This window comes from Sus scrofa, chromosome 15 (assembly GCF_054392235.1).
Source record: "Sus scrofa isolate SSC_HxYL_T2T_F1_AM1 chromosome 15, Sscrofa_HxYL_maternal_Yorkshire_Landrace_v2.0, whole genome shotgun sequence".
Lineage (NCBI taxonomy): Eukaryota > Metazoa > Chordata > Mammalia > Artiodactyla > Suidae > Sus > Sus scrofa.
Window position 1 is genome coordinate 118,691,088 of NC_139397.1, and position 13,118 is coordinate 118,704,205.

Here is a 13,118-nt window from a genome sequence, read left to right on the forward strand (position 1 = left end):
ATTTCTCCCTCCGATTCTATCCCAACTCCATATGATACACAGGGGGATCTTCTGCACTTGGTCAGTACCTCCAATGTGCAGTCACAGATCCCCTACCTCAGGTCAAACTCAAAGATGTCATAGTACATGAAACTTAACCCATTCTACAATAATGTAATCATCTGTTTCTTGGGTGAATAATTTGATTTGTCACCTCATCCGATTTTCCAGGACATATATTCATAGCATCAAAATGATCTATTCAGAAAATGCATAGTTCTGTGTAAAATGATTACCAGGATTTCTAGGCTACATAAAATCCTACAGAAATCCGGGAGTTCCCGTCGTGGCGCAGTGGTTAACGAATCTAACTAGGAACCATGAGGTTGCAGGTTCAGTCCCTGGCCTTGCTCAGTGGGTTAACGATCCAGCGTTGCCATGAGCTGTGGTGTAGGCCGGTGGTGCAGACGTGGCTCGGATCCCGCGTTGCTGTGGCTCTGTTGTAGGCCGGTGGCTACAGCTCTGATTCGACCCCTAGCCTGGGAACCTCCACATGCCGCAGGAGTGGCCCAAGAAATAGCAAAAAAAAAGACAAAAAAAAAAAAAAAATCCTACAGAAATCTATATACATGTGACAAGTTTGGTCTGTCAAACTCTTCAGGCATATGAAGGTGACCCATAATTCTTGAATTCTACCTCCTTCAGAGGGCTCACAAGAGAGACAACCAGGAAGCTATTCCAGGTCCTAAAAATAAGTATATAAGTGGTAGAAGAATCTCCTTTCCTACGGTGGTGACCTTTTGAAATCCTGGGACAATCTATTTGGCTGATTGCAGCTTGGGAGAGGGTCACCTTGTGCAGTTTCAGAACCATGCATGGAAGAGGCCATGATGATGCATCACAATTCTCTTTCATTGTTTTTTTTTCTTTATGTGCATTTTCAACCATGACATAAAAAGGTTACAAGAAACCTCTTGACCCAGCACAGCATACACTGTTGTCTCTCAGTTTCCCCCTCTTCCTCACCCACTATCATACCCATCTAGGCCATATGACAGAGTAGGGAGGCTCATTGGAGAGTTGGGGCCCAACCTGTCCTGAAGCCCTTGCCTTTTCCTCTGTGGAGCATTTGTATCTTCTTGATAGTCTTGACCCCCTGGGACTCTTTGTTCATAGATGCAGATGGTCTGGGATTCATTACCTATCATAGATTTTGGGTTTTTCCCCTAGTCCAGCACTCAAAAGTATAAATAACTAAATTATATAGCTGCTACATGCCAACCAAGAGAAAGGGAAAAGCTCTCCGAGGAAATAAGAAGCTTTGTGCAATAGAGTCAATGGCCACCTATAATATCGTTCAATGAAGACCTGCAGAAAACAAGACTGTAGAAATCACCATGTAAGCTGGAGACAGGGAAAAATCAGGCTTACCAGCAAACATGACCACCCTGCAGACAAAATAGTAATTCCATATCTAAAGAGGAGTGTGTCTATAGAAGAGGTGAGTCATGATCAATTATAGTAAACTGGTCTCGAAGAGGTAAGATTGTTGATATAGCCTTGTTGAAGCTAAATCACAATAGTACTTGGCAAAAGTTCAGAAGTGTGACTGAACTGAGTCCAATCCCTGCTCCATCACTTACTGGCTGTGAGGCCCAGGGAAGGTAGTTACCTAACTTCTCTGAGGCCCGGTTTCTTCATCTAAAATGGTGGCACTGGCTGTGCCTGCTTCATAGAATTGTCTTGAGGATTAAAGGATGCAATCCACGCAAAGTGCTGGCAGGTGCCTGCACATGATCAATTGACAATAAACCTCAGCTGCTGGTGCTACCTATGTTGTCAACACTAATAAGCAAGCTCATCCCAGACAAGAGTTTAATAATTCATTTATTCATTCAATAAATACTTACATCAAGCACCTGTTACATGGGAGTTCAGCCACAAACATGACCCATATGGCCCCTGTTTTTGACTGAGGTGGAGGCATCAAGATTCTCTGACTAGAGTGAAAGAGCACTCGAATATTTCTGCCCAATACCAAAGGCCCACCGAAAAGTGTTTTGATGAGTTTGATTTTCTCTGTACATTAGGCTACAGGGAGAGTGCACTGGTCCAACACTGTCTGCACAGTACGGTTTCTCCTTTCAAATTAATGTAAAGACCCTGCATTTGAAAGCAATCTTGAGGGAGTGTGAACAGTCTTCTACAGACCAATCAACTCTGGAGCTCTGATCCAGTTAGGATCTGGTGGGTTAAGCAACACATCCCAGGCTATAATAAATGCCACCATCCAGGGTCCTGTTTTACCCCGTGTCTCATCACCCTATGAAGCCTCCCAGCCCTGGACAGTCTGCCCACTGGGCCAGCATCTGCCTGCTTTCACATGCAGACAGCTAAGGTAAGAGCTCTGAGCCTGGACCCTGAGCAACTCCAGCTGAGCCTCAGCTCCACCACATCAAGCCACCTGAAGGCAGGGCACTCAGATGCAGGGCCCCCATTCCCCAGGGTGGTTGGGGCAGTGGACAAGGCAGTGTAGGAATCACAGTGGCAGGCCCTCTCCCACCTCCCTGGAGCACTCTGGCTTTCCCAGAGGGAGTAAGAGGGCCTGTGTACCTCCAGCTGCAGGGGATACCTGACTGCTGGAGAGGACAGAGCTGCTGCATGGTCACTGCTGCAGGACCCAACTGAACTAGTGTAGGTGGAGTAGTGAGCCACTCAGGGACATCATGTGAAGGCCTGTGAAGCCTTCCTGGGCCAAAATAACTCTTCTATCTGCCTGCTAATTCCCAGCATTAGTCACTCACTGCTTGAGGGATATCTTAGGTGTATTGTGTGAGTTAAGGTATGACTGATCTGTTAGGTAACAAATTAGCTACGGAATACATGACTGGAGAGAAAGTTCTGTAACTTACAGAAGCCTTTAATGGCTTCCCTTGTTCTGATGATAAAACACAAATTCTCAATGTGACCTCCAAAGCTTTGCACGGTCTGCCCTGCCAGCCTTGTCCAAGGATCCTGGTGCCACAATCACTGCACTAGGGCCGCATGGCTTTCTTCAGCTCCTTGAATGGACCCAGCTTTTCCCTTCCTCAAAGTCTTTGCACATGCCATTCGAATGAGTCAGGGTAATGAGATATATATATTTTTTTCTTTCTACAGCTGCACATGCAGCATATGGAAGTTCCTGGGCTAGGGGTCAGATCAGAGCTGTAGTTATAGCCTAAGCCACAGCCACAGAGATGCTGGGTCTGAGCCGCAACTGCAACCTATGCTGCAGCTTGTGGCAATGTCAGATCCCACTGGGCAAGGCTAGGGATAGAACCCATATTTTCAAGGACACAATGCCAGGTTCTTAACCCACTGAGCCACAACAGGATCTCCAGGGTGATGAGATAAGTAGATAGACAGAAAGATAGATAGATAAGACACTTACACATATGCATGCATAAACACACATACACATTAAATATACATATTAATATATACACACATCCATGTATAAATATATATGCACAAAAAGGTATTCATTTTAAGGAACTGGCTCATTAAAAGTTCAAAAACTGCAGGGCAGGCCAGCAGGCTAGAAAAACTCAGGGAGTATTTCTGTGTTACAGTTTTAACACAAAATAATTTCTTCATCGGGAAGCCTGCTTTTGCTCTTAAGGTCTTCAGCTGATTTTGAGACTCACTTAGTGTCCATCTCCTTTACTTGAAGTCAGCTAATTGCAGATGTTCAGAATACCTTTACGGCAATATCTAGACCAGTGTTTGAACAAACAGTTGGGCCCCAGAGCTGAGCCAAGCTGACACATCAATTTAACCAACACTCTGCCCCTCTGCCTGGGATTTCCCCTCCCTCCCTCACCAGACTGGCACCTTCTTGCCTCCTAGATGTCGATATAAGTATCACTTCCTCGGGAAGCCAGCTCGTCCCCTTCACCTTACGTAGGTGCCCATAGATGTCTGTCTCACAGCACCTTCTACTTTTCCTCATTGCCCTGCCCCATTTTTAAGCTTACCTTTGAGTCTGCTTATTTCCTCATTACATCTTCCCACCTCAATCCAAGCTCCATCAGGGCGGGGTCACGTGGGCTCTGGTTACCACTGCAGGCTGCTCTAGGTAGGAGGGCATCTTCAAGTACCTTAGAAAAAGCCCCCCTTCCTCCAGGAGGATGGGCTTCTCTCACAGGTCAGGGCCTGGGCAGCAAACTGGGATTCTACTGCCTGAAAGCCGCTGTGCAGAAGTCAAGCGGTGCAGCCAGGCAGAATCAGAGTCAGTGCCTGCAAGAGAAGACAGGATGAATGAGTGGCCTGACAGGCTTGAACAGGGCCCATGTTCTGGGATGCTTAGATTTTTGACTTGAGAACAAGATATGTAAAACACGGGGAGCTTGGGGGTGAGGAAGAGGCTTCAGGATTGTGTCTGGGAAGGGGCATGAGATGCAGCCAGCAGGAGGGCCTTAGTGGGGGTAGACAGAAGACTAAAGGATACGAGAAATATATCAAAGAGCAACACTCCTGGCAGGAGGAAGGAAGGACAGAGTGGGGGTCTCAATGGCAGCTGGCAATCAGAAAGGACACAGAAACATACGCCATCAGAATCAGGATAGGTGCCAGGGGACATCCAACCCAGATGACCTCCTCGAGGCAGACACTGCCCCTCATGGGGATACACTGGAGTTTCCAAGAAGGGGAACACCTACTTTGTAAAGTCACTGACTCATTATTATAGTACTCTAAACTTATACTTTGGGAAAAGCTTTTAAAAACCTTTTTTTTTTTTTTTTTTTTTTTTTTAATTTGAAACACAGAGAATAGGAATTCCCTGGTGGCTCAGTGGGTTAAAGATCCAGCATTGTCACTGCTGCGGCTCCATTCACTGACATGGCATGGATTTGATCCCTCACCTGGGAACTTCCCCATGCCTCAGATGTGGCCAAAAAAACAGAATACATCTTTGACATGGGCTGATTAGGAGTGTCACCCGATGGAGTTCCCATTATGGCTTAGCAGAAACAAATCTAACTAGTATCCATGAGGTTACAGGTTCAATCCCTGGCCTCGCCCAGTGGGTTAAGAATCCAGCGTTGCCATGAGCTGTGGTGTAGATCACAGGCGCGGCTCAGATCCTGCATTGCTGTGGCTGTGGTGTAAGCCAGCAGCTGTAGCTCCTATTCAACCCCAAGCATGGGAAACTCCATATGCTGCAGGTGTGGCCCTAAAAAGACAAATAAAAAGGAGTGTCACCCAAAAAGCAAGACGGTTCTAAATCCTCCTTATCCTTTAAGATCTCAGTTTGTGTTGTAGGTAATACCTGAAGCTTTGGCCAGCTTGGCCAGCCCCACCTATACAATGCCCTCGAGCAGCTGCACTCCAGCCCTCAGCCATCTCTCACTGTTTGGCAAGCCTGGCCAGCTTCTGAATCACTGCCTGGCCTAGCCTCCTCCAGAACAGAGCTTTGTCAGGGCCAAAAGAGTTCCCTGAACAAATAGAAATCAAGCTCTGCAACAGAGTTCGAGGCTACCCTGGAACCAGTCCTGAAGGACAGTTGAAAATGCCATCATCTTAAAAAGAATGATTCCAAGTTAGAAGAGGCCAGAGGCTGCTGGCCAGAACTGGCACATATGTAATTAATGGTGTATTTATTTCACATTGGCTGAGTCCCTGCATGGGTCAATCACTGGGCCAGGCTGGAGGATACAGCAGGGAATAAGATAAAGGCTCCTCTCTGTGCTTCCCCAGCAGACTGCCAACTCCAGGCTCCAGGGATGGAAGAAAGGGGGATCCCTTAAAATGCTTACGTAAATCAGATAGGTCACTGTGCCCACTGTGTGCTGGCTGTCCCATGGTAGGTTTGTTAAAAATACTCCCTTTTAGAGTTCCCGTTGTGGCTCTGTGGTAACAAACCCAACTAGTATCCATGAGGACATGGGTTTGATCCCTGGTCTCGCTCAGTGGGTTAAGGATCCAGCGTTGCTATGGCTATGGTGTAGGTGGGCAGCTGATTCAACCCCTAGCCTGGGAACCTCTATGTGCCGAAGGTGCAGCCCTAAAAAGACAAAAAAAAACAAAAACAAAAACAAAAAAAAAAAACCTCCCTTTTAATTTTGTCTCCTTCACCCCCAGGACCTAGACAAGGCAGGAATGTTTTCCCAGGTTTTCTTTGTTCTTCACTATAACAAATGCTGAGGCAGCAGCTCACGCAGGGTGAGTGGCCTGGCTTCAACTTTGACAAGGAATAGTCCAGCCACGCCAGAGCTGATTCCGATGGCCTGTGTGAACTCGTTCGCAGACCTGATACGAGGTCCCTCCTTCCTAACCATGAATTATCTGCAACTCCTTCAGTGATGCCTAATATACAGAGGGGCTGGCTGTATGTTAACTTAAAATTAAATTCACACATTCAACAAATAGAATGCTTTCAATTGAAAAAACTTACTCATTTTGAATTTTCAAATAGAAAGCTGTAAGATTTTTATATTTATCAAAAGGCATACACCTTTGAAAGGACTGAGAAATGGTGCTTCCCATCTGAGCCCTGAATGGGTTACAGACAGACTTGGCTCCCTTGAGCTGTGTAGTAATCTTCAGCCACAGGCAACCGCCTCCACTTAGCCCAGGTGTGCTGCACAACACGATCGTTTTCTTAGTGGCATGACCCTCACTGTCCAATGTCATAGATATAAACCACTGTGGCTACAGAGCCCTTGAAATGAGGCCAGTCCAGACAGGGAGGCTGGGAGGGCAAAATACACACTGGATTTTGAAAACATGTCACCAAAAAAGAATGTAAAATTATTAAAATTTTATATATATTAGATTTGGAATGATAATATTTTGGCTATGTTGGGTTAAGTAAAATACATTCATAAAATGAATGTCATCTGTTCTACTTAATGTGGTTACTAGAAAAATGTTAATTATATATGTGACTTCCATCTGTGGCTTACATGACATCTGTATTGGACGGCACTGTTCTGGACAATCCCTACGAAAGACTTAGAGGCATTGGTAATTGGAAGAGATTTAGCAGCTGTAGGGGGGCAGGGAAGGAAATCAAGGCTTTTATTGCCTAAAAATAAACTTTTACAAGATTCAGAATTGAGAGTGCATACCAAGAAAGAGAGGAGGGGAGAAGAGAGGAGAGGAAGGGGAATGGGAGGAAGGGGGCGGGGGGAGGACATCAACGTAAAAGGACCTCTGTCTCAGTCCATTTGGGCTGCCAAAACAAATTACCAAAGGCTGAGTGGCTTAAACAATAAACTTTTTTTTTTTTTTTTTGTCATTTTGCCTTTTTCTGGGGCCGCTCCCACGGCATATGGAGGTTCCCAGGCTAGGGGTATTAGACCCCTAATCGGAGCTATAGCCACCGGCCTACACCAGAGCCACAGCAACTCGGGATCAGAGCCACATCTGCAACCTACACCACAGCTCACGGCAACGCCAAATCCTTAACCCACTGAGCAAGGCCAGGGATCGAACCCGCAACCTCATGGTTCCTAGTCGGATTCGTTAACCACTGCACCACGACAGGAACTCCAAGCAATAAACATTTATTCCTCACAATTCTGGAGGTGGGGAAGTCCAAGATCAAGACGGCAGCCGATTCGGTGTTTGGCAAGAGCCTGCTTCCTAGTTCATTAGATGGCTGTCTTCTTGCTGTGTCCTCACATGGCAGAAGGGGAAAGCGAGCTCTCTGGGGTCCCTTTTATAAGGGCACTAATTCCATTGATGAGGGCTTCACCCTTGTGACTTAACCACCTCCCAGAAGCTCCACCACCAAATACCATCACCTTGGGATTGGGATCTCAACACATAAATTGGTTGGGGTGGGGGGTGGGAGGGTGAGATGGGAATGGGGGGGCATAAACATTCAGTCTATAACAACCTCTAACCTTAGCTATCCCTTGACCTATCAGTGGCTCAGCTTCCCATGTGTCAAATAGAGAAAACATGGTACCTACCTAGTAGAGGCCTTGCATTAAATGAGCTGAGCTGTAAAAGAGTTCAACACAGTCTGACAAGTACTAACAGCTAAATAAGTGCCAGCTATGGTTATTATCATGACTAGTATTATTACTCTCCCATCAAGTCTTTATGTCTCCAGCCTTGTGTTTTCTAATTTTTCCAGCCCAAAATACCATATGGGGAAGTGAACAAAAAAAGGTGGAAAGAAACAATAATACATTTTAAGATGCATGTGAGGAGTTCCCATTGTGGCACATTGGAAACACATCCCACTAGTATCCACAAGGATGAGGGTTTGATCCCTGGCCTTGATCAGTGGGTTGGGGATCCTGCATTGCTGTGAGCTGTGGTGCAAGTTGGAGTCATGGCTCGGATCCTGCGTTGCTGTGGCTGTGGCGTAGGCCAGCAGCTACAGCTCCAATTAGACTCCTAGCCTGGGAACTTCCATATGCCTCGGGTATGGCCCTAAAAAGACAAAAAAAAAAAAAAAGCATGTGAAAACATTTAATACAATTCTAGAAACATAAGGCATCTGGTGACCAAACAATAATTGTATTGCAGTATTTGTGGTTGAAACTGTTAGCCTCACGCCGCTTCAGGAGCTAAGGCAAAAGAGGGAGCAGAGAGCAGGCTGAGCTGAATACTCATTCACATATTTTTTTAACAAATTTTTACAGAGCACCTAAAAAGTCGTGGCCAACCACTTTGGCAATGGGAAAAATAAGAGATCCCACCTCATGGAGCTTATCATTTAAATACATGTGCACTTATAATGAAAGCAACCAAAAGCAGAAAACCATATACAACCCAAATGTAGTTATATAGACAGAGAGGAAGAAGAGATGGTATGTAGCTATAATGGGTTAAGTTTAGGACAAGTGGCCTTAAAGCAAAAGGAATTCCAGCTACAGGAAAATGCAAAAGCAAAGGCATGAGGGTCAGAAAAAGCACCAGGTATGTAGCAGAATATAGATAAATTGGTTCCACTGGCCGGTAGACTATGAAGGGGGAAATCTGGTGATAAACCTAGAAAACCAGTCTGGATCAAATCGCAGAGATTCTTAAAATATAAGTTAAAGGTTCAGATTTTATTCTGTCAACAGTGCAGACCTTTCAGGGTTTTTTTTTTATCAAGGTAATAGTCTACTCAGGAATATCTGCTCTGGCAGATTGGATAACATGAAATAATATGCATGGGAGATAAGAGCTGGAAAGCTACTGTAATCATTAAGAATAACAAAGGCCTGAGCAAGTGCTGCTGGTGATGCAAAGATATCAGAGCAACAGTCCCTGCCATCTGATAGGATGGGATGATAAGGATGGGGTGAGCAGGGGAGAAAGAGTCCAAGATAAATCCAGTGTTGTACTCAAGTTTTTGAGAAAAGGCAGTGTCGCCTCTACTGAACAAGACTAGACAACAGAGGAGGAGGAGCTGCTTTCAAAGGGAAGGTGGTGAATTTGATTTCGATTTATAGCCTGGTAGTCAGCCAAGGGATTTATCCAACAGGCAATTAATTCAGGATTGGCAAGGAGTCTGAGTCACAGATTTCTGAGTCAGTACAAATTAGTAATTGGAGCTCGGGTCTGGATAAAACTCACCAGATGCAGAGGGGAAATGCAGAAGGGGAAGGGAGGGGGAAGAGAAGAAAGAAAAGGGAAAGGAGAACCAGAGTAAGGAGTTGGGGGTTCAGGGGAGAGGCTGACCTGAGAGGTGGGACCAGGGGGGCAGGAAGCACTGAACACTTTGGAAAGAAGTGGGAGTGCTAAAGTTTGGGCACACGCTCAGAGCAGGAGCACACTAACGCCTGCCACGGGAAAGGAGGTGACCATTAGACAGCAAGCTTTTAAACGCCCCGAAAACTCCCCTACTTTATGCCCCTGACACACCTACTTAAAACCCCTCTCCTTTCCTGGCCTGAAAAGCACAAGTTCATAACACTGACGTGGATGAAGGCACCCCAAATTCCTGGAAGCCTCTATTAACGCGCCCCCAAATTAAGGGGGTTCAAGAGCTCAACTCCAGTGAGGAGCCCATGGACTCTGGCCGGCGGGCTTCTTGTTCGATGTCACTGGACAGGGACTGGAGGCCACCGAGGCTTCTGAGAAACATGAAGGAGGGGAGGTCACAGGAAAAGGAGCCCCGGGAATGTCGGGTGACCTTTAGAAAACGCGCTCAGGCTCCAACGATTTGTGGCCTGGGAGGCATTCGGTGATATGTGGCTGACCCAGCCCGGGTCTGGGGGCTCTGGCCATTCTGACCAGCCTCTCCCAGAGCCCAAAGACCCATCTCACCATAAACCCAAGCCCGCAAAGAAAGAATTTGGGAGGGCCCCGCCGAGGAGCGAAGCGCCTGGTGACCTCGGAGAACCGAACGTTACCTACCGGCTCAACTGACACTTTCCACTGCCCGCGCGGCACAAACGCTTGGCTTTTTCTGATTAAGGTCAACGGAGAATGCGGCTGCGCGCTCCCACCAGGCCCAGGCACTGCAGAGCGGCTGGGCCCCCGAGACCCCGGCGTCGGTGGGCGTCACCCGGCCGGGGAGGGGCGGGCGTCCCGACGCACATGCGCAGAGACCAGGACATCCCAACGACCGCCCCGCCGGGCACGTGGACCCTGTGAAGGTTGGGCTGTTGCCCCCGGGCTCTAGGCGCCAAGAGAACCAGGACTCGGACCCCGCTGGCACGGACCAGGGGACAATGACCAGCACTTCAGCAGCCATCCTCAGGTCTCCCTTCAGGACATCCTTGTAAAGAGCGCTCCGGGGGCATCTTGAGGATCCATGACAAGACGACAGTGGCAGCCTTTATCTTTGCCCTGGAGCAAAGAGAATTTAAGCAAAACATGGTTAGGCCAGTCTAGCAGTTTTCTGCTGCAGATTCAGTGGTTCTTGAAAAGCGTCTTAGTAAGAAACAGAATCTGAAAACAGTACCTGACAAGGACGGAAGGAAACCGTTATTTAAAGAGAGAAGTGCTTCAAATTGCTTCAGATACTTTGATGCTTCTTAAAGCCCACTTAAGCTTTTCAAAAATTCAGAGTAAATCTCACTAAACAATTCATCTGTGCGGCATCAATGCAAGTACAGATGGATGTATATTCTGCTTTCAAGAAATGGATGTTTCTTCATCTAGTGCCTGTGTGGTGCAGGTAGGTACCTGTGTGGTGCAGGTAGGTACCTTTCCTTCCCAAGGGTAGGAAAGATAAGCTTCCTTTCCTGAAACAGCAAGGACAGAAACGTGCCAGTGTTCATTTGAGGGTTTTATGACCGCTGGCCTGGCCTCCCTAGGAAGGCTGGGCAAAGTATTTCACTATTGCAGGGGGGCTGCCTTGGTTTTCAGTGTGTTGACTTGCTATGCTCTGGACAGAACAAGGTGGTGGGCTGGACCCAGTAAATAAGTAAAGAAAAACTTGGAATAGCCTGAGACTTGAGAGGAGCTGCCCAGAATGGTGAGTATATAGCTGGAGTACACTAAGTGAGCTAATTTGCTACTTCAATTGTTAGCTTTATTTTTTTAGCTCAAGACACTGAATCATCCATGTGACAGATCTGTGTGCTTACTGCTTTGTAGAAGCAGTATTCTTTCCATAGCAGCAGGTATTTTACCTGCAGAGCAAAATTCTGATCTTTATGTGTCAGCTACACTCGCTATACATATCTCCAGAAAAGAAAACTGCCAGTGATTGTCAGCTACAAAAGGAGAAAAACTGAGTCTCAGCGGCTGGAACTTTGCAAACGTGTTATGCCTGTTTTAAATGTTAAGGAGCCCATTGAATTAAGCTGAGATGACTAACAAAGAAAAAGGCCCTCTCTGAATGATTTTTCTTTATCATGCGCCTTTGAAGGTATAAAGAAAAAATTTAAAGCCAAGGAAAAAGTCTTTCAAACTAATTATGTTATGAAGATACCATCTTATGCTTTTGGTTTATCTTAACAGACAGGTACTGTAAAAAATTGGGAAATTCTATTCCTTGCAATAAATACAAATTGACTATTTAGAAAAATTTTGACCCTACCAAATATTAGTGAATTCTAGTTATCCATATGTGAATGTTCCCCTATTTAGATAAAAGGAAGAATTAAGTAGTCTAGTTAAAGGAAGAATTTGATAGTCTAAATATAAATTCTGTTTTACTTGGTGTATTTAGCCTTTTATTACATACTGAATCCTTCCTAAATTCCCATATCCCTCCAGTGGAGAATGTTTTTAAAAATTACATCCTACTTTTTTGGGTTTTGTAAACTGAAAGACCATTTTTTAACTTAAGATACTTTTATGCTTGTATGACGTTGTTTTTACTTTATTTTAGCTTTCCTACAGGAAAAAAAAAAAAAAAAACACCTTAATTCTGACCTTGGAAACAAGCTCACATGGGGAAATAAATCACTAGATTTTGAGGCCATTTCTTTGGTTTATGCGGTATTTTTAATAATGATTATGCATAAATGTGATTCACCTGAAGAGTAATCTCTGCCCTTCATAATATTTTCTTTGTTTCAATTTTGATAAAAGTCTACTTCTCTCTTAAACTCAAGAATTTTAACCTCTGAACTGGTTAAAAGGGGGGAAGGCCATCAGCTGATATTTCCTACCGCGGTAGAAATGTGACTTCGAAGATTCCCTGGAATTTGGGTTATCATCTCAGAGCTGATGACTCAAGTTGGCAGCTCCAGTCTAGACAACTCCTCCGACCTCTGGGTTCCTACATCCAACTGACATGTGCACTTGAAAGCCAAGCAACTCAAACTGAACAGACCCAGGACAAGACTCTTGGCTCCCTTTTCCCCATCTCCAGTGTTAATTCTCTCAGCAAATGGTCCCAGCCTTCACCCAACTGCTCAAGCCAGTTAGGATCCTTGAATCCTCTCTTTCCTTTACCTCTGCCATGTCTCATCCATCAACTGATCCAGCTGGTTCTACCTCCAGAATTCATATCAAGTCTGTCCCTTTCTTTCCATCTCTGACACTACCACCTTACATCCTAGGCCAAGTCCCCATCAACCCCTAGCAGGGTACAGAGATCTAGTCTCCATGCTACCTCTTATCAGCAGCGACTCACTCCCTATTCAATGGAGTGATCTAATAATATAAATCATGTTACACCCCAGCTCACAACTTTCCAACAGCATCCCTTCCAACCTAGAAACCTGCAAACCCCTTGCCCTGGCCCT

At 45.7% G+C, this 13,118-nt stretch overlaps 1 protein-coding gene and 2 long non-coding RNA genes across 9 annotated transcripts in view; 1 reads left to right on the plus strand and 2 right to left on the minus strand.

The window, feature by feature from the left end:
• LOC102162816 (uncharacterized) overlaps positions 1-10,496 on the minus strand; it is a 54,636-nt gene extending 44,140 nt beyond the window's left edge. For all 3 annotated transcript variants that reach the window (XR_014828934.1, XR_014828932.1, XR_014828933.1), the window contains exons 1-2: positions 10,330-10,496; positions 3,999-4,260 (exon numbers count right to left, since the gene is read on the minus strand). This is a non-coding gene — a long non-coding RNA (uncharacterized LOC102162816). The remainder of the gene's footprint in view (positions 1-3,998; positions 4,261-10,329) is intronic.
• The window catches only part of LOC146396078 (uncharacterized), a 1,511,729-nt gene that overhangs the window by 404,672 nt on the left and 1,093,939 nt on the right, over positions 1-13,118 (minus strand). The gene's annotated exons all lie outside the window — the stretch shown is intronic.
• The window catches only part of AOX4 (aldehyde oxidase 4), a 68,792-nt gene continuing 66,087 nt past the window's right edge, over positions 10,414-13,118 (plus strand). For 4 of the 5 annotated variants that reach the window (XR_014828867.1, XM_084998363.1, XM_084998360.1 and 1 more), the window contains exon 1: positions 10,539-11,095. The gene's annotated coding sequence lies outside the window, so the exon portion shown is untranslated. Of the gene's footprint in view, positions 11,096-13,118 lie in introns of all 5 variants that reach the window. The other variant, XM_021075511.2, reaches the window with a different exon arrangement.